The following is a 25,701-nucleotide window of genomic DNA, read 5'->3' as shown; positions in this document are numbered from 1 at the left end:
ATAAATGCTGGAGAGGGTGTGGAGAAAAGGGAACACTCTTGCACTGTTGGTGCAAATTGATACAGCCACTATGGAGAACAGTATGGAGGTTCCTTAAGAAACTAAAAATAGAACTACCATACGACCCAGCAATCCCACTACTGGGCATATACCCTGAGAAAACCATAATTCAAAAAGAGTCATGTACCAAAATGTTCATTGCAGCTCTATTTACAATAGCCAGGACATGGAAGCAACCTAAGTGTCCATCGTCGGATGAATGGATAAAGAAGACGTGGCACATATATACAATGGACTATTACTCAGCCATAAAAAGAAATGAAATGGAGGTATTTGTAATGAAGTGGATGGAGTTAGAGTCTGTCATACAGAGTGAAGTAAGTCAGAAAGAGAAGAACAAATACAGTATGCTAACACATGTATATGGAATCTAAGGAAAAAAATGTCATGAAGAACCTAGTGGCAAGATGGGAATAAAGACACAGACCTACTAAAGAATAGACTTGAGTATATGGGGACGGGGAGGGGTGAGATGTGACAGGGTGACAGAGTGTCATGGACATATATACACTACCAAATGTAAAATAGATGGCTAGTGGGAAGCAGCCGCATAGCACAGTGAGATCAGCTCGGTGCTTTGTGACCGCCTGGGGGCGTGGGACGGGGAGGGTGGGAGGGAGGGAGATGCGGGAGGGAGGAGATATGGGAACGTGTGTATATGTGTAGCTGATTCACTTTGTTATAAAGCAGAAACTAACACACCATTGTGAAGCAATTATACTTCAATAAAGATGTTTAAAAAAAAAACGTAAAAAAAAATTAAAAAAAAAGAATGGAGGCAAAGATCGAGAAGATGCAAGAAATGCTTAACAAAGACCTAGAAGAATTAAGGAACAAACACCTAGAAGAATTAAAGAACAAACAAACAGAGGTGAATAATATAATAACTGAAATGAAAAATACACTAGAAAGAATCAGTAGCAGAATAACTGTGGCAGAAGAACGGATAAGTGACCTGGAAGACAGAAAGGTGGAAATCACTGCCATGGAACAGAATAAAGAAAAAGAATGAAAATAAATGAAGACACCCCAAGAGTCCTCTGGGACAACATTAAATGCAACAACATTCACATTATAGGGGTCCCAGAAGGCGAAGAGAGAGAGAAAGGACGCAAGAATATATTTGAAGAGATTATAGTCAAAAACTTCCCTAGCATGGGAAAAGAAATAGCCACCCAAGTCCAGGAAGCGCAGAGAGTCCCAGGCAGGATAAATCAAAGGAGAGAAATGCGAAGACACATAGTAACCAAATTGACAAAAATTAAAGACAAAGAAAAATTATTGAAAGCAACAAGGGAAAAATGACAAATAACATAAAAGGGAACTCCCATAACAGCTGATTTCTCAGCAGAAAATCTACAAGCCAGAAGGGAGTGGCATGATAAATTTAAAGTGATGAAAGGGAAGAACCAACAACCAAGAGTACTCCACCCAGCAAGGATCTCTTTCAGATTTCACAGAGAAATCAAAAGTCCTACAGACAAGCAAAAGCTAAGAGAATTCAGCACCATGAAACCAGCTCTACACCAAATGCTAAAGGAAATTCTCTAAGTGGGAAACACAAGAGAAGAAAAGGACCCAACAAGACAAACCCGTAACAATTAAGAAAATAGTAATATGCATATCAATAATTACCTTAAACATGAATGGACTAAATGTTCCAACCAAAAGACACAGCCTCTCTGAATGGATACAAAAACAAGACCTATATATATGCGGTCTACAAGAGACCCATTTCAGACCTAGGGACACATACAGACTGAAAGTGAGGCGATGGAAAAATATATTCTATGCAAATGCAAATCAAAAGAAAGCTGGAGTAGCAATACTCATATCAGATAAAATAGACTTTAAAATAAAGAATGTTACAAGAGACAAGGAAAGACACTACATAACGGTCAAGGGATCAACCCAAGAAGAAGATATAACAATTATAAATATATATGTACCCAACATAGGAGCACCTCAATATATAAGGCAACTGCTAACAGCTATAAAAGAGGAAATCGACAGTAACACAATAATAGCGGGGGACTTTAACAGCTCACTTACACCAGTGGAGATCATCCAGACAGAAAATTAATAAGGAAACACAAGCTTTAAATGACACAATAGACCAGATAGAGTTAACTGATATTTATAGGATATTCCATCCAAAAACAGCAGATTACACGTTCTTCTCAACTGCACACAAAACATTCTCCAGGATAGATCACATCTCGGGTCACAAAAAAGCCTCAGTAAATTAAAGAAAGCTGAAATCATATCAAGCAGCTGTTCCGACTACAATGCTATGAGATTAGAAATCAATTACAGGGAAAAATCCGTAAAAAACAAAAAAAACATGGAGGCTAAACAATACGTTACTAAATAACCAAGAGATCACTGAAGAAATAAAAGAGGAAATCAAAAACTACCTAGAGACAAATGACAACAAAAACACGATGATCCAAAACCAATGGGATGCAGCAAAAGCAGTTCTAAGAGGGAAGTTTATAGCAATACAAGCCTACCTCAAGAAACAAGAAAAATCTCAAATAAACAATCTAACCTTACACCTAGAGGAACTAGAGAAAGAAGAACAAAACCCAAAGTTAGTAGAAGGGAAGGAATCATAAAGATCAGAGCAGAAATAAATGGAATAGAAACAAAGAAAATGAAAGCAAAGATCAATAAAACTAAAAGCTGGTTCTTTGAGAAGATAAACAAAAATGATAAGCCTTTAGCCAGACCCAAGAAAAAGAGGGAGAGGATTCAAATCAACAAAATTAGAAGTGAAAAAGGAGAAGTTACAACAGACACCACAGGAATACAAAGCATCCTAAGAGACTAGTACAAGCAACTCTATGCCAATAAAATGGACAACCTGGAAGAAATGGACAAATTCTTAGAAAGGGATAACTTTCCAAGACTGAATCAGGAAGAAATAGAGAATATGAACAAACCTATCACAAGCAATGAAATTGAAACTGTGATTAAAAATCTTCCAACAAACAAAAGTCCAGAACCAGATGGCATCACAGGTGAATTCTATCAAATATTTAGAGAAGAGCTAGCACCCAACCTTCTCAAATTCTTCAAAACAATTGCAGGGGAAGGAACACTCCCAAACTCATTCTATGAGACCACCATCACCCTGATACCAAAACCAGACAAAGATACTACAAGGAAAGAAAATTATAGACCAATATCACTGATGAATATAGATGTAAAAATCCTCAACAAAATACTAGCAACCAGAATCGAACAACACGTTAAAAGGATCATACACCATGATCAAGTGGGGTTTATCCCAGGGATGCAAGGATTCTTCAATATACACAAATCAATGTGATACACCATATTAACAAATTGTAGAATAAAACCATATGATCATCTCAATAGATGCAGGAAAAGATTTTGAGAAAATTCAACATTCATTTATGTTAAAAACTCTGCAGAGTGTGGGCATAGAGGGAAACTACTTCAACCTTATAAAGGCCATATATGACAAACCCACAGCAAACATCATTCTCAATGGTGAAAAACTGAAAGCGTTTCCTCTAAGATCAGGAACAAGACGAGGATATCCACTCTCACCACTACTATTCAACATAGTTTTGGAAGTCCTAGCCATGGCAATCAGAGAAGAAAAAGAAATAAAAGGAATACAAAAAGGAAAAGAAGTAAAATTGTCACTGTTTGCAGAAGACATCATATCATAGATAGAGAATCCTAAAGATGCCACCAGAAAACCACTGGAGCTAATCAATGAATTTGGTAAAGTTGCAGGATACAAAATTAATGCACAGAAATTGCTTGCATTCCTATACACTAACAATGAAAGAACAGAAAGAGAAATTAAGGAAACAATACCATTACCACTGCAACAAAAAGAATAAACTACCTAGGAATAAACCTACCTAAGGAAGTAAAAGACCTGTACTCAGAAAACTATAAGACACTGATGAAAGAAATCAAAGATGATATAAACAGATGGAGACATATACCATGTTCTTGGATTAGAAGAATCAATATTGTGAAAATGACTATACTACCCAAAGCAATCTACAGATTCAATGCAATCCCTATCAAAATACCTTTGGCATTTTCTACAGAACTAGAAAAAAAATCTTAAAATTTGTAGGGAGACACAAAAGACCCTGGATAGCCAAAGCAGCCTTGAGGGGAAAAAAAAAGCACTGGAGGAATCAGACTTCCAGACTTCAGACTATATTACAAAGCTACAGTAATCAAGATGATATGGTACTGACACAAAAACAGAAATATAGATCGATAGAACAGGATAGAAAGCACAGAGATAAACCCACGTACCTATGGTTAACTAATCTATGACAAAGGAGGCAAGGGTATACAATGGAGAAAAGACAGTGTCTTCAGTAAGTGGTGCTGGGAAAACTGGACAGCTACATGTAAAAGAATGAAATTAGAATGCTCCCTAACACCATACACAAAAATAAACTCAAAATGGATTAGAGACCTAAATGTAAGACCAGCCACTATAAAACTCTTAGAGGAAAACATAAGCAGAACAGTCTATGACATAAATCACAGCAAGATCCTTTTTGACCCACCTCCTAGGGAAATGGAAATAAAAACAAAAATAAAAAAAATGGGACCTAATGAAACTTAAAATCTTTTGCACAGCAAAGGAAAACATAAGCAAGATGAAAAGACAACCATCAGAATGGGAGAAAATATTTTCAAATGAAGCAAATGGCAAAGGATTAATCTCCCAAAAGCAGCTCATGTAGCTCAATATCACAAAACCAAACAACCCAATCCAAAAATGGGCAGAAGACCTAAATAGACATTTCTCCAAAGAAGATATACAGGTTGCCAACAAACACATGAAAGGATGCTGAACATCACTAATCATTAGAGAAATGCAAATCAAAACTACAGTGAGATATCACCTCACACCAGTCAGAATGGCCATCATCAAAAAATCTACAAACAATAAATGCTGGAGAGGCATTTATTGGAAAAAAAGGAACCCTCTTGCACTGTTGGTGGGAATGTAAATTGATATAGCTACTAGGGAGAACGGTATGGGGGTTCCTTAAAAACTAAAAATAGAACAACCGTACAACCCAGCAATCCCACTACTGGACATTTACCCTGAGAAAACCATAATTCAAAAAGAGTCATGTACCACAATGTTCATTGTAGCTCTATTTACAATAGCCAGGACATGGAAGCAACCTAAGTGTCCATCAACAGATAACTGGATAAAGAAGATGTGGCACATATATACAATGAAACATTATGCAGCCATAAAACGAAACGAAATTGAGTTATTTGTAGTGAGGTGGATGGATCTAGAGTCCGTCCTACAGAGTGAAGTAAGTCAGAAAGAGAAAAACAAATACCGTATGCTAACACATATATATGGAATCTAAAAGAAAAAAGTTTATGAAGAACCTAGGGGCAGGAAAGGATTAAGGACACAGATGTAGAGAAAGGACTTGAGGACACGGGGAGGGGGAAGGGTAAGCTGGGACAAAGTGAGAGAGTGGTATGGACATATATACACTACCAAATGTAAAATTGATAGCTACTGGGAAGCAGCCACATAGCACAGGGAGATCAGCTCGGTGCTTTGTGACCACCTAAAGGGGTGGGATAAGGGAGTGAGAGGGAAGTGCAAGAGAGAGGGGATATGGTGTTATATGTATACGTATAGCTGATTCACTTTTTCATACAGCAGAAACTAACACACAATTGTAAAGCAATTATACTCCAATAAAGATGTAAAAGAAAAAAAAAAAGAAAGCCCAGAGACAAACCTACACACCTGTGGTCCACTAATCTATGACAAAGGAGGCAAGGATATACAATGGAGAAAAGACAGTCTCTTCAATAAGTGGTGCTGGGAAAAATGGACAGCTACATGTAAAAGAATGAAATTAGAACACTCCCTAACACCATACACAAAAAATAAACTCAAAATGGACTAGAGACCGAAATGTTAGACCGGACACTATAAAACTCTTAGAGGAAAACATAGGAAGAATACTCTTTGACATAAATCACAGCAAGATCTTTTTTGATCCACCTCCTAGAGTAATGGAATAAAAAACAAAAATAAACAAATGGGAGCAAATGAAACCTAAAAGCTTTTGGAAAGCAAAGGAAACTACAAAGACGACGAAAAGACAACCCTCAGAATGGGAGAAAATATTTGCAAACGAATCAATGGACAAAGGATTAATCTCCAATATATATCAACAGCTCATGCAGCTCAACAGTAAAAAAACAAACAACCCAATCCAAAAATGGGCAGATGACGTAAATAGACATTTGTCCCAAGAAGACATACAGATGGCCAAGAAGCACATGAAAAGCTGCTCAACATCACTAATTATTAGAGAAATATAAACCAAAACTACAATGAGGTATCACCTCACACCAGTTAGAATGGGCATCATCAGAAAATCTACAAACAACAAATGCTGGAGAGGGTGTGGAGAAAAGGGAACCCTCTTACACTATTTGTGGGAATGTAAATTGATACAGTCACTATGGAGAACAGTATGGAGGTGCCTTAAAAAACTAAAAATAGAATTATCATATGACCCAGCAATCCCACTACTGGGCATATACCCAGAGAAAACCATAATTCAAAAAGACACATTCACCACAATGTTCATTGCAGCACTATTTACAATAGCCAGGTCATGGAAGCAACCTAAATGCCCATAGATAGACAAATGGAAAAGATGTGGTACATATATACAATGGAATATTACTCAGCCATAAAAAGGAATGAAATTGGGTCATTTGTAGAGACGTGGATAGATCTAGAGACTGTCATACAGAGTGAAGTAAGTCAGAAAAAGAAAAACAAATATCGTATATTAACGCATACATGTGGAACCTAGAAAAATGGTACAGATGAACCGGTTTGCAAGGCAGAAATAGAGACACAGATGTAGAGAACAAATGTATGGTCACCAAGGGGGGAAAGTGGCAGGGTGGTGGTGGTGGGATGAATTGCGAGCCTGGGATTGACATATATACACTTATATGTATAAAATAGATAACCAATAAGAACCTGCTGTATAAAAAATGAATAAAATAAAATTTAAAAATTAAAAAATAATATTTAAAAACAGAAAACAGAAAAACAAGTTCTGTCCTTCCCATAGATGTATTTATATGAATGAATTATTTCCATGCTTATATCTATAAATACAAAAAGAGGAATAAAACCTACCTTGAACCAAAAAAGAAAACAAAAAAAACAGAACCCACTGGTCATACAGAGGAAAACCCTATCAGGGCACTTGCTCCAGTGGTAAACAATTCTGAAGTTGGTCAGAGGTGGGGAATCGTCTCCCATGCAGCCAGCAGCTCCCCCGCAAGGAGCGTCCTCATTGCAAAGCTGGGGGACCGTGAGGAGGCGTCTCTGAGTAAACGTGAGCTGAGCCCCAGGCCAGCTGCTGCTGAACTTTTCCCACCCTTCCCAGGTAAAACACCTGAATGTGTGCAAAGACTTTAAAGCCTAGAGGAAGGGGCTTGGAGTCACACCAGCGACAGCACGCAGGCCGACTTGGTGCCTGCAGGCCAGCCAGGACAGTCCTGGCCCCGGGCGCTCTTCTGGAAGCTTTCCATTTCCCTGCCTGAGGTACCCCTCCTGTCCCGGTGCCCACTGCTTTTTTCCTTCCTCACCTCTGCCCGGGGAGAAATTCCAGCAGCAGGTATGGGTGACACATCCTCTTCTTTAGCAGGTGGCAGCCCGGCAACTCCTGCAGAAAGTCCAGCAGAGCCCCACTCACACGGGGCCACTCATAGAGCCCTGGGCCCTACTCCCTCCCAGCAGCACAACCCCGAGACTGCTGACGCGGCAGAGAATATGGCGTCAGGCACAGCTGCAGAGGCTTTTGCTGCCTGGAGGGGTGTTTATATTGACCTCAACCCAGGCACACCTGGGAAGGGCTGGCCGGCCGGGTCAGGCTGCCCAGGTCAGCCAATCCTCGCCCCTCAGGGGCTCAGAGTTGCAGATAATGGGCCTTGCTGCACGGGCCAGATCCAAGGAACAGGTGTAGGGTCCCGAGAGTCAGGATAGACAAGGGGCGGCAGCCCTGGCTTGTTTTCTAATCATTTTATCTGGTCCATGAGTGGAAGACAACTTCAAGAAGACCCTCTTCTAATGAGAGGAACCCAGGAGTCAGGGAGAGGAGGGGTGGTGGGTGGAGACAGAGGCCTGGTGCCCCGGCTGCAGTGGAAGCCCCTGGAAGACCAGGTGGAAGGAGGCCACACAGAGTGAAGCCTAGGGTCACAGACATGTCGGAGCTGCTGTTTGTTAGTTCAAGCCCTGCTCTGAGGTGCTCTGTGTCAGCTCTGAGCGACAGGTGTGCTGGCGGTGCTCTGCGATGAGGGCTATGTGCAAGGTTCCTGTGTGCCCATCTCTGCCGGGTTACCTGTCCAAGGGAGCTCCATATCCAGGGAGGGGCCTGCCCATGAGAGCCCCGTGAGCTGCTGGGTACCTGCCCAGGTGAGCTCCATATCCTGGGAGGGGCCTGCCCACGAGAGCCCCGTGAGCTGCTGGGTACCTGCCCAGGTGAGCTCCATATCCTGGGAGGGGCCTGACCACGAGAGCCCCGTGGGCTGCTGGGTAGCTGCCCAGGTGAGCTCCATATCCTGGGAGGGGCCTGACAATGAGAGCCCCGTGGGCTGCTGGGTACCTGCACAGGTGAGCTCCATATCCTGGGAGGGGCTTAACCACGAGAGCCCCGTGGGCTGCTGGCTACCTGCACAGGTGAGCTCCATATCCTGGGAGGGGCCTGACCATGAGAGCCCCGTGGGCTGCTGGGGACCTGGTAAAGGACGCCAGGACAGTCAGTGAAGCCACAGAGGATATACATCCAGTAGTTCCTAATTCCTACACCCTGCTGGTCATTCTACCATCCACCAGGACATGGTATTCTGTATTAGACTTCAATGATGCCTTCTTCTGTATTCCATTAGTCTCAGAGTCACAAGAAATTTTGGCTGTGAGTGGCAGGACTCAACATACAACAAAAACAATACTGCTTGGCCGTCCTGCCCCAGGGGTTCAAAAATTCCCACACCATCTTCGGGGAAACGTTAGCTAAAACCCTAAAAGATCTACCTCTGGAGAAGTGAACCCTCCTTCAATATGCAGACGACATTCTGGGCTTCCCTGATGGCGCAGTGGTTGAGAATCTGCCTGCCAATGCAGGGGACACAGGTTCGAGCCCTGGTCTGAGAAGATCCCATATTCTGCGGAGCAACTAGGCCCGTGAGCCACAATTACTGAGCCTGCGCTTCTGGAGCCTGTGCTCCACAATAAGAGAGGCTGCGATAGTGAGAGGCCCGCGCACCATGATGAAGAGTGGCCCCCACTTGCCGCAACTAGAGAAAGCCCTTGCACAGAAACGAAGACCCAACACAGCCATAAATAATAAATAAATAAATTAAAAAAAAATATGCAGACGACATTCTGATCGCCAGCCCTACTAAGGAGGCCTCTGGACTACCTAGCCAATAAAAGATAGAAGGTGTCCAAGAAAAAGGCTCAAATATCACAGACTAAGGTGACCTGCCTGGGCTTCATTCTCACAGAAGATCGGAGAAGCCCATCCCAGGAAAGGGAAGAAGCCATTTGCAGCCTCACCCTTCCTAAAACTAGAAGACAGCTTAGGGGTTCCTGGGGAGACCGGGGTTTGCTGCATCTGGATCCCTAACTACAGTCATACCTGGGCCTCTATATGAAACACTGAAAGGAAAAGATGATGATCCTTTTGAATAGAATCCAGAAGCGGCCTTTCAAGAATGGAAAGAGCAGTCAATTCAGACCCTTGCCCTGGACCTCCCTAATTTAGCTAAACCCTTTGACCTTTACATTCCTGGTCGAAGGCGAATCGCCCTTGGAGTTTTAGTGCAAAAACTGGGACCACTTGAAATGGAACAACGCAAGAATGCCCTCCAGGCATTGGCCAGCCACCTCATCCGACCAGGATACTGGGGGTATCTAAAAACCTGGAAATGAGCAGCCCGCAAGGCCAGCTCCCTCCTAAGGGTAAAGGACGCCACTTGGTGATCCTAACCACCCACCATGCCCTGAAGTTGCAGGGATCGCTCCGTGGGCACAATGACCTCGAGTGAGGAGGCCCTCCAACTCCAACCTCCAGAGAGACAACCTGGGGCACCAGGCCCCCATGACGACTCGTGTGACCATCACTTGACCTGGAGCTTCTCTCAGAAAACCACAAGAGTGTGCCCCCAAAGAACAGACTATTGCTTGCAGGACTTACTGCACCCAGAGTGGAGCTAATAAACCTGGCAGGGGACCCGTAAATAACGCTGCCACCATAGAAAAGCCTACAGACATCACGGTGACGGCGGCCAATGAGACCAGATGTATTCCTGGTTACTTCAAAAGGGCGGTGACTGAGTGGCCGTCATGGTCCTGGATCACCACCGGCCCTGGACTGTCTGGGAGTTGAGCAGGCAGGGCTCTGACACCTGGTGCTGTTTGTACGTTAATTCAGTGGCCTAACTGAAGAAAGCGCAGACTACTGGTCAGAGCATCTAGGCTGGCAGAAACCGTCAGCCTAAGGGGGCCGAACCAATGTGGAGCAGGGTAAAACCGGCCCCCCCAGCGTCCCTGCGCATCTCTTTCCTGGACCCTTAAAGGTCTTTAGAATCTATAAAACTTCCAACGCTGGTGCTCAGGCAGACGAGCAGTGAGGGAGGAGGCCTGGGGACAATCAACCTCACCTGGAGGCTGCTGGGGAGAAGTCCTGCCCCTCCCCCTGGGTATGAGGACACCCAACTCAGCACGAAGCATTTACAGAAGAGGTGTCTGCACCCTCAGCGCACCAAGAATGTGGAATGGGACAAGAGGCAGAGGAGGGGTTTGTCACTGGCAAAGCCCATTAAAAATTCCTGGGAGATAAAAATAGAATCTGGGCAATAAAATAAAGTCTAACCTTTTTTTCCTTTGTGCTTTTTCTAATTTCACTTGTTCCTAGGTTTCCACAGGCAGAGGTCCCACACCTGGCACTTCAGACCCGATTTCCTAGTGCAAAATGGCTGGGCCGACACCTCAGCTCTCAGGGCCCCGTGCAGACTCCGCCACATAGAGCCTGAGCTCCAGCCAACCCGGCCCTCGAGAGCTCTGCCCCATCCCTCCCGCTGACGCTGACAGGATCCCTACACAGCAGCCCGGCCCACAGCCCGCGGGGGAGCGCACGCTCTCACCTCTCCATTCTCTGATCAAAATATAAAGTTTTCCTTTGCTTCTGAACCAAACTCAGTCTCAATCTGTTGGCTCCAATGACACTGGGCAGGGGGACCCTTGATGGGGCCCACTCTGCAGGATCAGTAACAGAATTTGAGAATATTGTAACTTCAATGAACAGATGTGTGAGCCAAATATTGTAACTTCAATGAACAGATGTGTGAGCCAAATATTGTAACTTCAATGAACAGATGTGTGAGCCAAACTGTAATTAACATAGAGCAGTGTATAAGGCTCGTGTAAAATAAGGTATTTCAAACACTTCCATTTGATATTTCCATCACTTTATTATAAGCAAGTTCAGTGGAGGGGTTTGTCGTATTTGTCAGGTCAACATTAGAGAAATGCAGTGATTTCTTTCTAAGGATGTGGACCTACTAATCTTGGCTGAAGTTTCAATCTTGTTTTGAATGATTTTCCATTGAAAATGATACCTCTCTTTCAGCTCCTAGATTTCTGAGAAGTATAAAATCTTGTATTTTTTTATTACCAAAGGGGAAAGGTGGGAGGAGGGATAAATTAACAGTTTCGGATTAACATATACACACTGCTATGTATAAAATAGATCATCAACAAGGAACTGCTGTATAGCAAAGGAACTATACTCAATATTTTGTAATAACCCTTAAGGGGAAATAATCTGAAAAACAATAGATATCTATATCGACATCATCTATCACCTACAGATAAAATGGAACATAAAGGAGGCCGATGGGGAGCGTTTCTGACCATGAAGACTTCAATCCTCTAAAGTTCGGACTCTGCCTACAGCCCAGTCCCTTAATGAACATACATGTACCAGTAGCTTAAAAATTCCCCAGATTGGGGTTCGGGGAGACACTGATTTGAAAAAATCCCTGGTGTTCTCCTTACATATATGGGACCTTTCCTACAGCTAAAATATGCCTGTGACACCCAGAAGATGGTACACGGTTGGATCAGGAAGATTTTCGAAAAGGCACCTCATCTCCTAATCCCCTGGTTGTCGGGTTCACCCCTCCACCCTCTTTCCTAACATTCTCCACACTTGAGGATGTCAGCACCTTCAACATCCTGTTGCACAGAGTTTGGAATTTGTCCAGAGGATGAAGGGGAAGGAGGAGAAACAATGAGAGACAAGCCCTAGATGTTCGGACAGGCAGAGGTCACTATAATTTCCCATCAAAAAGAAGAATTAACCACAGGCTCAGCCTGCCCCACGGAACCAGTATAGGGCCTAAAGCAATCTGGCAGTATTGCAGCCAGCTCACAAAAAAGCGAGTTGAAAAATTGAGCTCAGGGGCACTGCAATTCAAAAACATGCAGAGTTATAAATGATCACTCTCGTCCAAAAATATATTGAGGGAAGGCAATGAAGACGATTTGAAAGCAAGGCAGAATTGCAGGAAACAAATTTCAGGAGGTAGATTCGAATCGCCTTTAAAGCACATGAAAAGCGGTAAAACTTCGACAATGATGCCCTTGGCCAAAGAGGGCGTGTACCCATTTTCCTGAATATATTCAGGAAAAAACGCATACGCATTTTGTGGCCAACCAAGCAAGCCGGAAATGCAAATGAGCACTACAAAGAAGTCTCATTTCCCAGGGGTCAAAAGGGCCATTCTAAAAGAGTGTAAAACCCAGAAATGCAGGACAGGCCAGGGAGAAAAGGGAGCCTTGTTAGGCTGATGGGCGGGATGTAATTTGCGAACGGCCACTCTGGAGAAGTGTATGGTGTTTCCTAAAACATCTAAAAAACACAGCTAGAGAGCATAGGGCACTACCACTCATGGGCGTATAAAATGGGAAAAATAAAAATCAACAAGACACAGACAACACAAAGTTTAGGGCTGCTCTGTTTACAAGAACCTCCACTTCAGTACACCTTTAATATGCCAGGATACAGAAAAATGGATAAAGAAGTTGTGGTACTTATGTACAATGGAATATCACTGACCCATGAAATCAATGTCATACGGCTAGTAGAACCATGATGAGGGGATTTAGGTACAACGATTCTAAGTGAAATAAGTCACACAGAAAAAGACACTTATCATAAGATATCACTTATAGAGGGAATGTAAAAACCGCTACACTTGAACTGAATTACAAAACAGAACAGAGTCACACGTTTAGAAAACACACTATGGCTGCTTAACGGGAAAGGTGAGGTGGGGTGATGCATAAAACAAGGGTTTCAAATTAGCTCAGATACCGTTCCATAAACACAATATGTAATAGAAAAGACGTACTCCTTGCTCAGTGAACTGGACTCAACACCCCCTATTCACCGCACAAGAAAATATCTGACTAGTAAGAATCTTAAAACCAATGTATTCATATCTCTCTGTAAGTGAGTTAACTGGCTGTAAAGCAGCATAAACACAGCAGTGAAAAGCAGCTAAACCCGATTCTAAAAATAAATTACAAAATAAACACCAACAAATACAATGAAAGAGAGAGAAATTAGTAAAAAGTTCGTTCAGGGGCAGTGAAATAACCAGGGTTGACCATATCTAGACCAACGGCTGGGTTACACATAAGGCTGGACACTCATGGGGCTGAGAGGATTGGTGAGGTTGGGTGAGCAAACGCAGACCCTTTAAAGTAATACTGCGTGGTACCCATCCCATGGGTCCCAAATCTCCAGGTTCAAGGGCATCTTCCTACATCAAAAACATGCATGAGAAACCTAGAAGATGGTACACTGTGTGACCGGGAAAGGATTCTAAAACGCACCTCATTTCTCATCTCCTTGTGCTCGGATTCGCCATTCCAGCCACTTTACTAGCAATCTCCCTCCTTGGAGAATGAGCACCTTTAACCTCCTATTCCGTACAGGTTGCAATTTGTCCTGAGGATGAACGGGAAGAGGGGGAACCAATGAGAGACTAGCTCTAGGTGTTGGGATAGGCACAGGTCACTCTATTTTCCCATCAGGAAGAAAAAAATTAACCACAGGCTCAGCCTGCCCCCCGGAACCAAAATAGGGCCTTAAGCAATCCTGCGCTTTTGGGGCCAGCTCCCAAAAAAGCGAGTTGAAAAATGGAGCTCAGGGGCATTTCAATTCACAAACCTGCAGAATTATAAATGATCACTCTCGTCCAAAAATGTGTAGAGGGAAGACAACGAAGAAAATTTGAAAGCAAGGAAGAATTGCAGGAAACAGGCTTCAGGAGGTAGATTCGAATCGCCTTTAAAGCACATGAAAAGTGGCAAAATGTCGACAATGAGGCCCTTGGCCAAAAAGGGCGTATGCGTTTTTTACTGAATATATTCAGGAAAAAACGCATACGCCCTTTTTGGCCAACCAAGCAACCTGGAAAGGCAAATCAGCGCTACAAAGAAGTCTCGCTTCCCATCGGTCAAAAGGGCCATGCTGAATAAAGTGTCAAAACCAGAAATGCAGGGCAGGCCATGGAGAAATAGGAGATTTTCGACACTGACGATCGGGATGTAAATTGCCAACAGCCACTCTGGAGAAGTGTACGGTGTGTCCTGAAACATCTAAAAAACACAGCTTAGAGGGCATAAAGCACTTCCACTCATGGGCGTATAAATTGGAAAAACCAAAAATCAGCAAGACACAGGCACCCCGAAGTTTAGGGCTGCTCTGTTGACAAGAACCTGCACTTCATTACACCTTAAATATCCCAGGAAAGAGAAAAATGGATAAAGAAGTTGTGGTCGTTATGTACAATGGAATACCACTCAGCCATGAAATTAACGTCCTAAGGCTAGTAGCAGCATGATGAGAGGATGTAGGTACGACGATTCTAAGTGAAATAAGTCACACAGAAAAAGACACTTATCATAAGATATCACGTAGAGAGGGAATGTAAAAACCGCTACACTTGAACTGAAATACAAAACAGAACAGCATCACACGTTTAGAAGACACACTATGGCTGCTTAACGGGAAAGGTGAGGTGGGTGATGCATAAAACAAGGATTTCAAATTAGCTCAGATACCGTTCCATAAACCCAATATGTAATAGACAAGACCTACTCCTTGCTCAGTGAACTGGACTCAACACCCCCTGTTCACCGCCCAAGAATATATCTGACTAGTAAGAATCTTAAAACCAATGTATTGATATCCCTCTGTAAGTGAGTCAAGTGGGTGTAAAGCGGCATAAACACAGCAGTGAAAAGCAGCTAAACCCCATTATAAAAATCAATTACTTTTAAAAACCCGTGAAACAAAGACAGTGAAAGAGAGAGAAATTCTTACAAAATTCGTTCAGGGGCTGTGATGCCACCTGGATTGACCATCTCTAGACCCACAGCTGATTGAGACATAAGGGTGGACACTCTTGGGGCTGAGAGGTTTGGTGAGGTTGGGTGAGCAAACGCAGACCCTTTAAAGTAATACTGCGTGGTATCCATCCCATGGGTCCAAAATCTCCAGGTTCAAGGGCATCTTCCTACATCGAAAACATGCATGAGAAACCCAGAAGATGGTACACCGTGTGATCGGGAAAGGTTTCTAAAACGCACCTCATTTCTCATCTCCTTGTGCTCGGGTTGGCCATTACAGCCGCTTTACTAGCAATCTCCCTCCTTCGAGAATCAGCACCTTTAACCTCCTGTTCCGTACAGGTTGCAATTTGTCCTGAGGATGAACGGGAAGAGGGGGAACCAGTGAGAGACTAGCTCTAGGTGTTGGGACAGGCACAGGTCACTCTATTTTCCCATCAGGAAGAAGAATTAACCACAGGCTCAGCCTGCGGCCCGGAAGCAGAACAGGGCCTGAAGCAATCCTGTGTTTTTGCGGCCAGCTCCCAAAAAAGCGAGTTGAAAAATCGAGCTCAGGGGCACTGCAATTCACAAACCTGCAGAGTTAGAAATGATAACTCTCGTCCGCAAATATATTGAGGGAAGGCAACGAAGAGGATTTGAAAGCAAGGCAGAATTGCAGGAAACAGATTTCAGGAGGTAGAGTCGAATCGCCTTTAAAGCTCGGGAAAAGCGGCAAAACCTCGACAATGATGCCCTTGGCCAAAAAGGGCGTATGCGTTTTTTCCTGAATATATTCAGGAAAAAACGCAAACGCCCTTTTTGGCCAACCAAGCAACATGGAAAGGCAAATCAGCGCTACAAAGAAGTCTCGCTTCCCATCGGTCAAAAGGACCATGCTGAATAAAGTGTCAAAACCAGAAATGCAGGACAGGCCATGGAGAACCGGGAGCCTTACTACGCTGATGGGCGGGATGTAAATTGCCAACAGCCACTCTGGAGAAGTGTACGGTGTTTCCTGAAACATCTAAAAAACTCAGCATAGAGAGCATAAGGCACTTCCACTCATGGGCGTATAAATTGGGAAAACTAAAAATCAGCAAGACACAGGCACCCCAAAGTTTAGGGCTGCTCTGTTGACAAGAACCTCCACTTCGTTACACCTTCAATATCCCAGGAAAGAGAAAAATGGATAAGGAAGTTGTGGTCCTTATGTACAATGGCATATCACTCAGCCATGAAATTAACGTCCTAAGGCTAGTAGCAGCATGATGAGAGGATGTAGGTACGACGATTCTAAGTGAAATAAGTCACACAGAAAAAGACACTTATCATAAGATATCACTTAGAGAGGGAATGTAAAAACCGCTACACTTGAACTGAATTACAAAACAGAACAGCGTCACACGTTTAGAAGACACACTATGGCTGCTTAACGGGAAAGGTGAGGTGGGTGATGCATAAAACAAGGGTTTCAAATTAGCTCAGATACCGTTCCATAAACCCAATATGTAATAGACAAGACCTACTCCTTGCTCAGTGAACTGGACTCAACACCCCCTGTTCACCGCCCAAGAATATATCTGACTAGTAAGAATCTTAAAACCAATGTATTGATATCCCTCTGTAAGTGAGTCAAGTGGGTGTAAAGCGGCATAAACACAGCAGTGAAAAGCAGCTAAACCCCATTATAAAAATCAATTACTTTTAAAAACCCGTGAAACAAAGACAGTGAAAGAGAGAGAAATTCTTACAAAATTCGTTCAGGGGCTGTGATGCCACCTGGATTGACCATCTCTAGACCCACAGCTGATTGAGAGATAAGGGTGGACACTCTTGGGGCTGAGAGGTTTGGTGAGGTTGGGTGAGCAAACGCAGACCCTTTAAAGTAATACTGCGTGGTATCCATCCCATGGGTCCAAAATCTCCAGGTTCAAGGGCATCTTCCTACATCGAAAACATGCATGAGAAACCCAGAAGATGGTACACCGTGTGATCGGGAAAGGTTTCTAAAACGCACCTCATTTCTCATCTCCTTGTGCTCGGGTTGGCCATTACAGCCGCTTTACTAGCAATCTCCCTCCTTCGAGAATCAGCACCTTTAACCTCCTGTTCCGTACAGGTTGCAATTTGTCCTGAGGATGAACGGGAAGAGGGGGAACCAGTGAGAGACTAGCTCTAGGTGTTGGGACAGGCACAGGTCACTCTATTTTCCCATCCGGAAGAAGAATTAACCACAGGCTCAGCCTGCCGCCCGGAAGCAGAACAGGGCCTGAAGCAATCCTGTGCTTTTGCGGCCAGCTCCCAAAAAAGCGAGTTGAAAAATCGAGCTCAGGGGCACTGCAATTCACAAACCTGCAGAGTTATAAATGATAACTCTCATCCTCAAATATATTGAGGGAAGGCAACGAAGAGGATTTGAAAGCAAGGCAGAATTGCAGGAAACAGATTTCAGGAGGTAGAGTCGAATCGCCTTTAAAGCTCGGGAAAAGCGGCAAAACCTCGACAATGATGCCCTTGGCCAAAAAGGGCGTATGCGTTTTTTCCTGAATATATTCAGGAAAAAACGCAAACGCCCTTTTTGGCCAACAAAGCAACCTGGAAAGGCAAATCAGCGCTACAAAGAAGTCTCGCTTCCCATTGGTCAAAAGGGCCATGCTGAATAAAGTGTCAAAACCAGAAATGCAGGACAGGCCATGGAGAAACGGGAGCCTTGCTACGCTGATGCGCGGGATGTAAATTGCCAACAGCCACTCTGGAGAAGTGTACGGTGTGTCCTGAAACATCTAAAAAACTCAGCTTAGAGAGCCTAGGGCACTTCCACTCATGGGCGTATAAATTGGGAAAACTAAAAATCAGCAAGACACAGGCACCCCAAAGTTTAGGGCTGCTCTGTTGACAAGAACCTCCACTTCGTTACACCTTAAATATCCCAGGAAAGAGAAAAATGGATAAGGAAGTGGTGGTCCTTATGTACAATGGCATATCACTCAGCCATGAAATTAACGTCCTAAGGCTAGTAGCAGCATGATGAGAGGATTTAGGTACGACGATTCTAAGTGAAATAAGTCACACAGAAAAAGACACTTATCATAGGATATCACTTAGAGAGGGAATGTAAAAACCGCTACACTTGAACTGAATTACAAAACAGAACAGCGTCACACGTTTAGAAGACACACTATGGCTGCTTAACGGGAAAGGTGAGGTGGGTGATGCATAAAACAAGGGTTTCAAATTAGCTCAGATACCGTTCCATAAACCCAATATGTAATAGACAAGACCTACTCCTTGCTCAGTGAGCTGGACTCAACACCCCCTGTTCACCGCCCAAGAATATATCTGACTAGTAAGAATCTTAAAACCAATGTATTGATATCCCTCTGTAAGTGAGTCAAGTGGATGTAAAGCGGCATAAACACAGCAGTGAAAAGCAGCTAAACCCCATTATAAAAATCAATTACTTTTAAAAACCCGTGAAACAAAGACAGTGAAAGAGAGAGAAATTCTTACAAAATTCGTTCAGGGGCTGTGATGCCACCTGGATTGACCATCTCTAGACCCACAGCTGATTGAGACATAAGGGTGGACACTCTTGGGGCTGAGAGGTTTGGTGAGGTTGGGTGAGCAAACGCAGACCCTTTAAAGTAATACTGCGTGGTATCCATCCCATGGGTCCAAAATCTCCAGGTTCAAGGGCATCTTCCTACATCGAAAACATGCATGAGAAACCCAGAAGATGGTACACCGTGTGATCGGGAAAGGTTTCTAAAACGCACCTCATTTCTCATCTCCTTGTGCTCGGGTTGGCCATTACAGCCGCTTTACTAGCAATCTCCCTCCTTGGAGAATGAGCACCTTTAACCTCCTGTTCCGTACAGGTTGCAATTTGTCCTGAGGATGAACGGGAAGAGGGGGAACCAGTGAGAGACTAGCTCTAGGTGTTGGGACAGGCACAGGTCACTCTATTTTCCCATCAGGAAGAAGAATTAACCACAGGCTCAGCCTGCCGCCCGGAAGCAGAACAGGGCCTGAAGCAATCCTGTGCTTTTGCGGCCAGCTCCCAAAAAAGCGAGTTGAAAAATCGAGCTCAGGGGCACTGCAATTCACAAACCTGCAGAGTTATAAATGATAACTCTCGTCCACAAATATATTGAGGGAAGGCAAGGAGGAGGATTTGAAAGCAAGGCAGAATTGTAGGAAACAGAATTCAGGAGGTAGAGTCGAATCGCCTTTAAAGCACAGGAAAAGCGGCAAAACCTCGACAATGATGCCCTTGGCCAAAAAGGGCGTATGCGTTTTTTCCTGAATATATTCAGGAAAAAACGCAAACGCCCTTTTTGGCCAACCAAGCAACCTGGAAAGGCAAATCAGCGCTACAAAGAAGTCTCGCTTCCCATCGGTCAAAAGGACCATGCTGAATAAAGTGTCAAAACCAGAAATGCAGGACAGGCCATGGAGAAACGGGAGCCTTGCTACGCTGATGCGCGGGATGTAAATTGCCAACAGCCACTCTGGAGAAGTGTACGGTGTGTCCTGAAACATCTAAAAAACTCAGCTTAGAGAGCCTAGGGAACTTCCACTCATGGGCGTATAAATTGGGAAAACTAAAAATCAGCAAGACACAGGCACCCCAAAGCTTAGGGCTGCTCTGTTGACAAGAACCTCCACTTCGTTACACCTTAAATATCCCAGGAAAGAGAAAAATGGATAAGGAAGTTGTGGTCCTTATGTACAATGGCATATCACTCAGCCATGAAATTAACGTCATAAGGCTAGTAGCAGCATGATGAGAAGATTTAGGTATGACGATTCTAAGTGAAATAAGTCACACAGAAAAAGACACTTATCACAAGATATCACTTACAGAGGGAATGTAAAAACCGCGACACTTGAACTTAATTACAAAACAGAACAGCGTCACACGTTTAGAAGACACACTATGGCTGCTTAACGAGAAAGGTGAGGTGGGGTGATGCATAAAACAAGGGTTTCAAATTAGCTCAGATACCGTTCCATAAACCCAATATGTAATAGACAAGACCTACTCCTTGCTCAGTGAACTGGACTCAACACCCCCTGTTCACCGCCCAAGAATATATCTGACTAGTAAGAATCTTAAAACCAATGTATTGATATCCCTCTGTAAGTGAGTCAAGTGGGTGTAAAGCGGCATAAACACAGCAGTGAAAAGCAGCTAAACCCCATTATAAAAATCAATTACTTTTAAAAACCCGTGAAACAAAGACAGTGAAAGAGAGAGAAATTCTTACAAAATTCGTTCAGGGGTGGTGATGCCACCTGGATTGACCATCTCTAGACCCACAGCTGATTGAGACATAAGTGTGGACACTCTTGGGGCTGAGAGGTTTGGTGAGGTTGGGTGAGCAAACGCAGACCCTTTAAAGTAATACTGCGTGGTATCCACCCCATGGGTCCAAAATCTCCAGGTTCAAGGGCATCTTCCTACATCGAAAACATGCATGAGAAACCCAGAAGATGGTACACCGTGTGATCGGGAAAGGTTTCTAAAACGCACCTCATTTCTCATCTCCTTGTGCTCGGGTTGGCCATTACAGCCGCTTTACTAGCAATCTCCCTCCTTCGAGAATCAGCACCTTTAACCTCCTGTTCCGTACAGGTTGCAATTTGTCCTGAGGATGAACGGGAAGAGGGGGAACCAGTGAGAGACTAGCTCTAGGTGTTGGGACAGGCACAGGTCACTCTATTTTCCCATCCGGAAGAAGAATTAACCACAGGCTCAGCCTGCCGCCCGGAAGCAGAACAGGGCCTGAAGCAATCCTGTGCTTTTGCGGCCAGCTCCCAAAAAAGCGAGTTGAAAAATCGAGCTCAGGGGCACTGCAATTCACAAACCTGCAGAGTTATAAATGATAACTCTCATCCTCAAATATATTGAGGGAAGGCAACGAAGAGGATTTGAAAGCAAGGCAGAATTGCAGGAAACAGATTTCAGGAGGTAGAGTCGAATCGCCTTTAAAGCTCGGGAAAAGCGGCAAAACCTCGACAATGATGCCCTTGGCCAAAAAGGGCGTATGCGTTTTTTCCTGAATATATTCAGGAAAAAACGCAAACGCCCTTTTTGGCCAACAAAGCAACCTGGAAAGGCAAATCAGCGCTACAAAGAAGTCTCGCTTCCCATTGGTCAAAAGGGCCATGCTGAATAAAGTGTCAAAACCAGAAATGCAGGACAGGCCATGGAGAAACGGGAGCCTTGCTACGCTGATGCGCGGGATGTAAATTGCCAACAGCCACTCTGGAGAAGTGTACGGTGTGTCCTGAAACATCTAAAAAACTCAGCTTAGAGAGCCTAGGGCACTTCCACTCATGGGCGTATAAATTGGGAAAACTAAAAATCAGCAAGACACAGGCACCCCAAAGTTTAGGGCTGCTCTGTTGACAAGAACCTCCACTTCGTTACACCTTAAATATCCCAGGAAAGAGAAAAATGGATAAGGAAGTGGTGGTCCTTATGTACAATGGCATATCACTCAGCCATGAAATTAACGTCCTAAGGCTAGTAGCAGCATGATGAGAGGATTTAGGTACGACGATTCTAAGTGAAATAAGTCACACAGAAAAAGACACTTATCATAGGATATCACTTAGAGAGGGAATGTAAAAACCGCTACACTTGAACTGAATTACAAAACAGAACAGCGTCACACGTTTAGAAGACACACTATGGCTGCTTAACGGGAAAGGTGAGGTGGGTGATGCATAAAACAAGGGTTTCAAATTAGCTCAGATACCGTTCCATAAACCCAATATGTAATAGACAAGACCTACTCCTTGCTCAGTGAGCTGGACTCAACACCCCCTGTTCACCGCCCAAGAATATATCTGACTAGTAAGAATCTTAAAACCAATGTATTGATATCCCTCTGTAAGTGAGTCAAGTGGATGTAAAGCGGCATAAACACAGCAGTGAAAAGCAGCTAAACCCCATTATAAAAATCAATTACTTTTAAAAACCCGTGAAACAAAGACAGTGAAAGAGAGAGAAATTCTTACAAAATTCGTTCAGGGGCTGTGATGCCACCTGGATTGACCATCTCTAGACCCACAGCTGATTGAGACATAAGGGTGGACACTCTTGGGGCTGAGAGGTTTGGTGAGGTTGGGTGAGCAAACGCAGACCCTTTAAAGTAATACTGCGTGGTATCCATCCCATGGGTCCAAAATCTCCAGGTTCAAGGGCATCTTCCTACATCGAAAACATGCATGAGAAACCCAGAAGATGGTACACCGTGTGATCGGGAAAGGTTTCTAAAACGCACCTCATTTCTCATCTCCTTGTGCTCGGGTTGGCCATTACAGCCGCTTTACTAGCAATCTCCCTCCTTCGAGAATCAGCACCTTTAACCTCCTGTTCCGTACAGGTTGCAATTTGTCCTGAGGATGAACGGGAAGAGGGGGAACCAGTGAGAGACTAGCTCTAGGTGTTGGGACAGGCACAGGTCACTCTATTTTCCCATCAGGAAGAAGAATTAACCACAGGCTCAGCCTGCCGCCCGGAAGCAGAACAGGGCCTGAAGCAATCCTGTGCTTTTGCGGCCAGCTCCCAAAAAAGCGAGTTGAAAAATCGAGCTCAGGGGCACTGCAATTCACAAACCTGCAGAGTTATAAATGATAACTCTCGTCCACAAATATATTGAGGGAAGGCAAGGAGGAGGATTTGAAAGCAAGGCAGAATTGTAGGAAACAGAATTCAGGAGGTAGAGTCGAATCGCCTTTAAAGCACAGGAAAAGCGGCAAAACCTCGACAATGATGCCCTTGGCCAAAAAGGGCGTATGCGTTTTTTCCTGAATATATTCAGGAAAAAACGCAAACGCCCTTTTTGGCCAACCAAGCAACCTGGAAAGGCAAATCAGCGCTACAAAGAAGTCTCGCTTCCCATCGGTCAAAAGGACCATGCTGAATAAAGTGTCAAAACCAGAAATGCAGGACAGGCCATGGAGAAACGGGAGCCTTGCTACGCTGATGCGCGGGATGTAAATTGCCAACAGCCACTCTGGAGAAGTGTACGGTGTGTCCTGAAACATCTAAAAAACTCAGCTTAGAGAGCCTAGGGAACTTCCACTCATGGGCGTATAAATTGGGAAAACTAAAAATCAGCAAGACACAGGCACCCCAAAGCTTAGGGCTGCTCTGTTGACAAGAACCTCCACTTCGTTACACCTTAAATATCCCAGGAAAGAGAAAAATGGATAAGGAAGTTGTGGTCCTTATGTACAATGGCATATCACTCAGCCATGAAATTAACGTCATAAGGCTAGTAGCAGCATGATGAGAAGATTTAGGTATGACGATTCTAAGTGAAATAAGTCACACAGAAAAAGACACTTATCACAAGATATCACTTATAGAGGGAATGTAAAAACCGCGACACTTGAACTGAATTACAAAACAGAACAGCGTCACACGTTTAGAAGACACACTATGGCTGCTTAACGGGAAAGGTGAGGTGGGTGATGCATAAAACAAGGGTTTCAAATTAGCTCAGATACCGTTCCATAAACCCAATATGTAATAGACAAGACCTACTCCTTGCTCAGTGAACTGGACTCAACACCCCCTGTTCACCGCCCAAGAATATATCTGACTAGTAAGAATCTTAAAACCAATGTATTGATATCCCTCTGTAAGTGAGTCAAGTGGGTGTAAAGCGGCATAAACACAGCAGTGAAAAGCAGCTAAACCCCATTATAAAAATCAATTACTTTTAAAAACCCGTGAAACAAAGACAGTGAAAGAGAGAGAAATTCTTACAAAATTCGTTCAGGGGCGGTGATGCCACCTGGATTGACCATCTCTAGACCCACAGCTGATTGAGACATAAGGGTGGACACTCTTGGGGCTGAGAGGTTTGGTGAGGTTGGGTGAGCAAACGCAGACCCTTTAAAGTAATACTGCGTGGTATCCACCCCATGGGTCCAAAATCTCCAGGTTCAAGGGCATCTTCCTACATCGAAAACATGCATGAGAAACCCAGAAGATGGTACACCGTGTGATCGGGAAAGGTTTCTAAAACGCACCTCATTTCTCATCTCCTTGTGCTCGGGTTGGCCATTACAGCCGCTTTACTAGCAATCTCCCTCCTTCGAGAATCAGCACCTTTAACCTCCTGTTCCGTACAGGTTGCAATTTGTCCTGAGGATGAACGGGAAGAGGGGGAACCAGTGAGAGACTAGCTCTAGGTGTTGGGACAGGCACAGGTCACTCTATGTTCCCATCAGGAAGAAGAATTAACCACAGGCTCAGCCTGCCGCCCGGAAGCAGAACAGGGCCTGAAGCAATCCTGCGCTTTTGCGGCCAGCTCCCAAAAAAGCGAGTTGAAAAATCGAGCTCAGGGGCACTGCAATTCACAAACCTGCAGAGTTATAAATGATAACTCTCGTCCACAAATATATTGAGGGAAGGCAACGAAGAGGATTTGAAAGCAAGGCAAAATTGCAGGAAACAGATTTCAGGAGGTAGATTCGAATCGCCTTTAAAGCACAGGAAAAGCGGCAAAACCTCGACCATGATGCCCTTGGCCAAAAAGGGCGTATGCGTTTTTTCCTGAATATATTCAGGAAAAAACGCATACGCCCTTTTTGGCCAAACAAGCAACCTGGAAAGGCAAATCAGCGCTACAAAGAAGTCTCGCTTCCCATCGGTCAAAAGGGCCATGCTGAATAAAGTGTCAAAACCAGAAATGCAGGACAGGCCATGGAGAAACGGGAGCCTTACTACGCTGATGGGCGGGATGTAAATGGCCAACGGCCACTCTGGAGAAGTGTACGGTGTTTCCTGAAACATCTAAAAAACTCAGCATAGAGAGCATAAGGCACTTCCACTCATGGGCGTATAAATTGGGAAAACTAAAAATCAGCAAGACACAGGCACCCCAAAGTTTAGGGCTGCTCTGTTGACAAGAACCTCCACTTCGTTACACCTTCAATATCCCAGGAAAGAGAAAAATGGATAAGGAAGTTGTGGTCCTTATGTACAATGGCATATCACTCAGCCATGAAATTAACGTCATAAGGCTAGTAGCAGCATGATGAGAGGATTTAGGTACGACGATTCTAAGTGAAATAAGTCACACAGAAAAAGACACTTATCATAAGATATCACTTAGAGAGGG

Source organism: Balaenoptera ricei, chromosome 7 (genome assembly GCF_028023285.1).
Source record: "Balaenoptera ricei isolate mBalRic1 chromosome 7, mBalRic1.hap2, whole genome shotgun sequence".
Classification (NCBI taxonomy): Eukaryota; Metazoa; Chordata; class Mammalia; order Artiodactyla; family Balaenopteridae; genus Balaenoptera; species Balaenoptera ricei.
The sequence above is the reverse complement of the archived record's forward strand: the minus strand, read 5'-3'. Positions refer to the sequence as shown.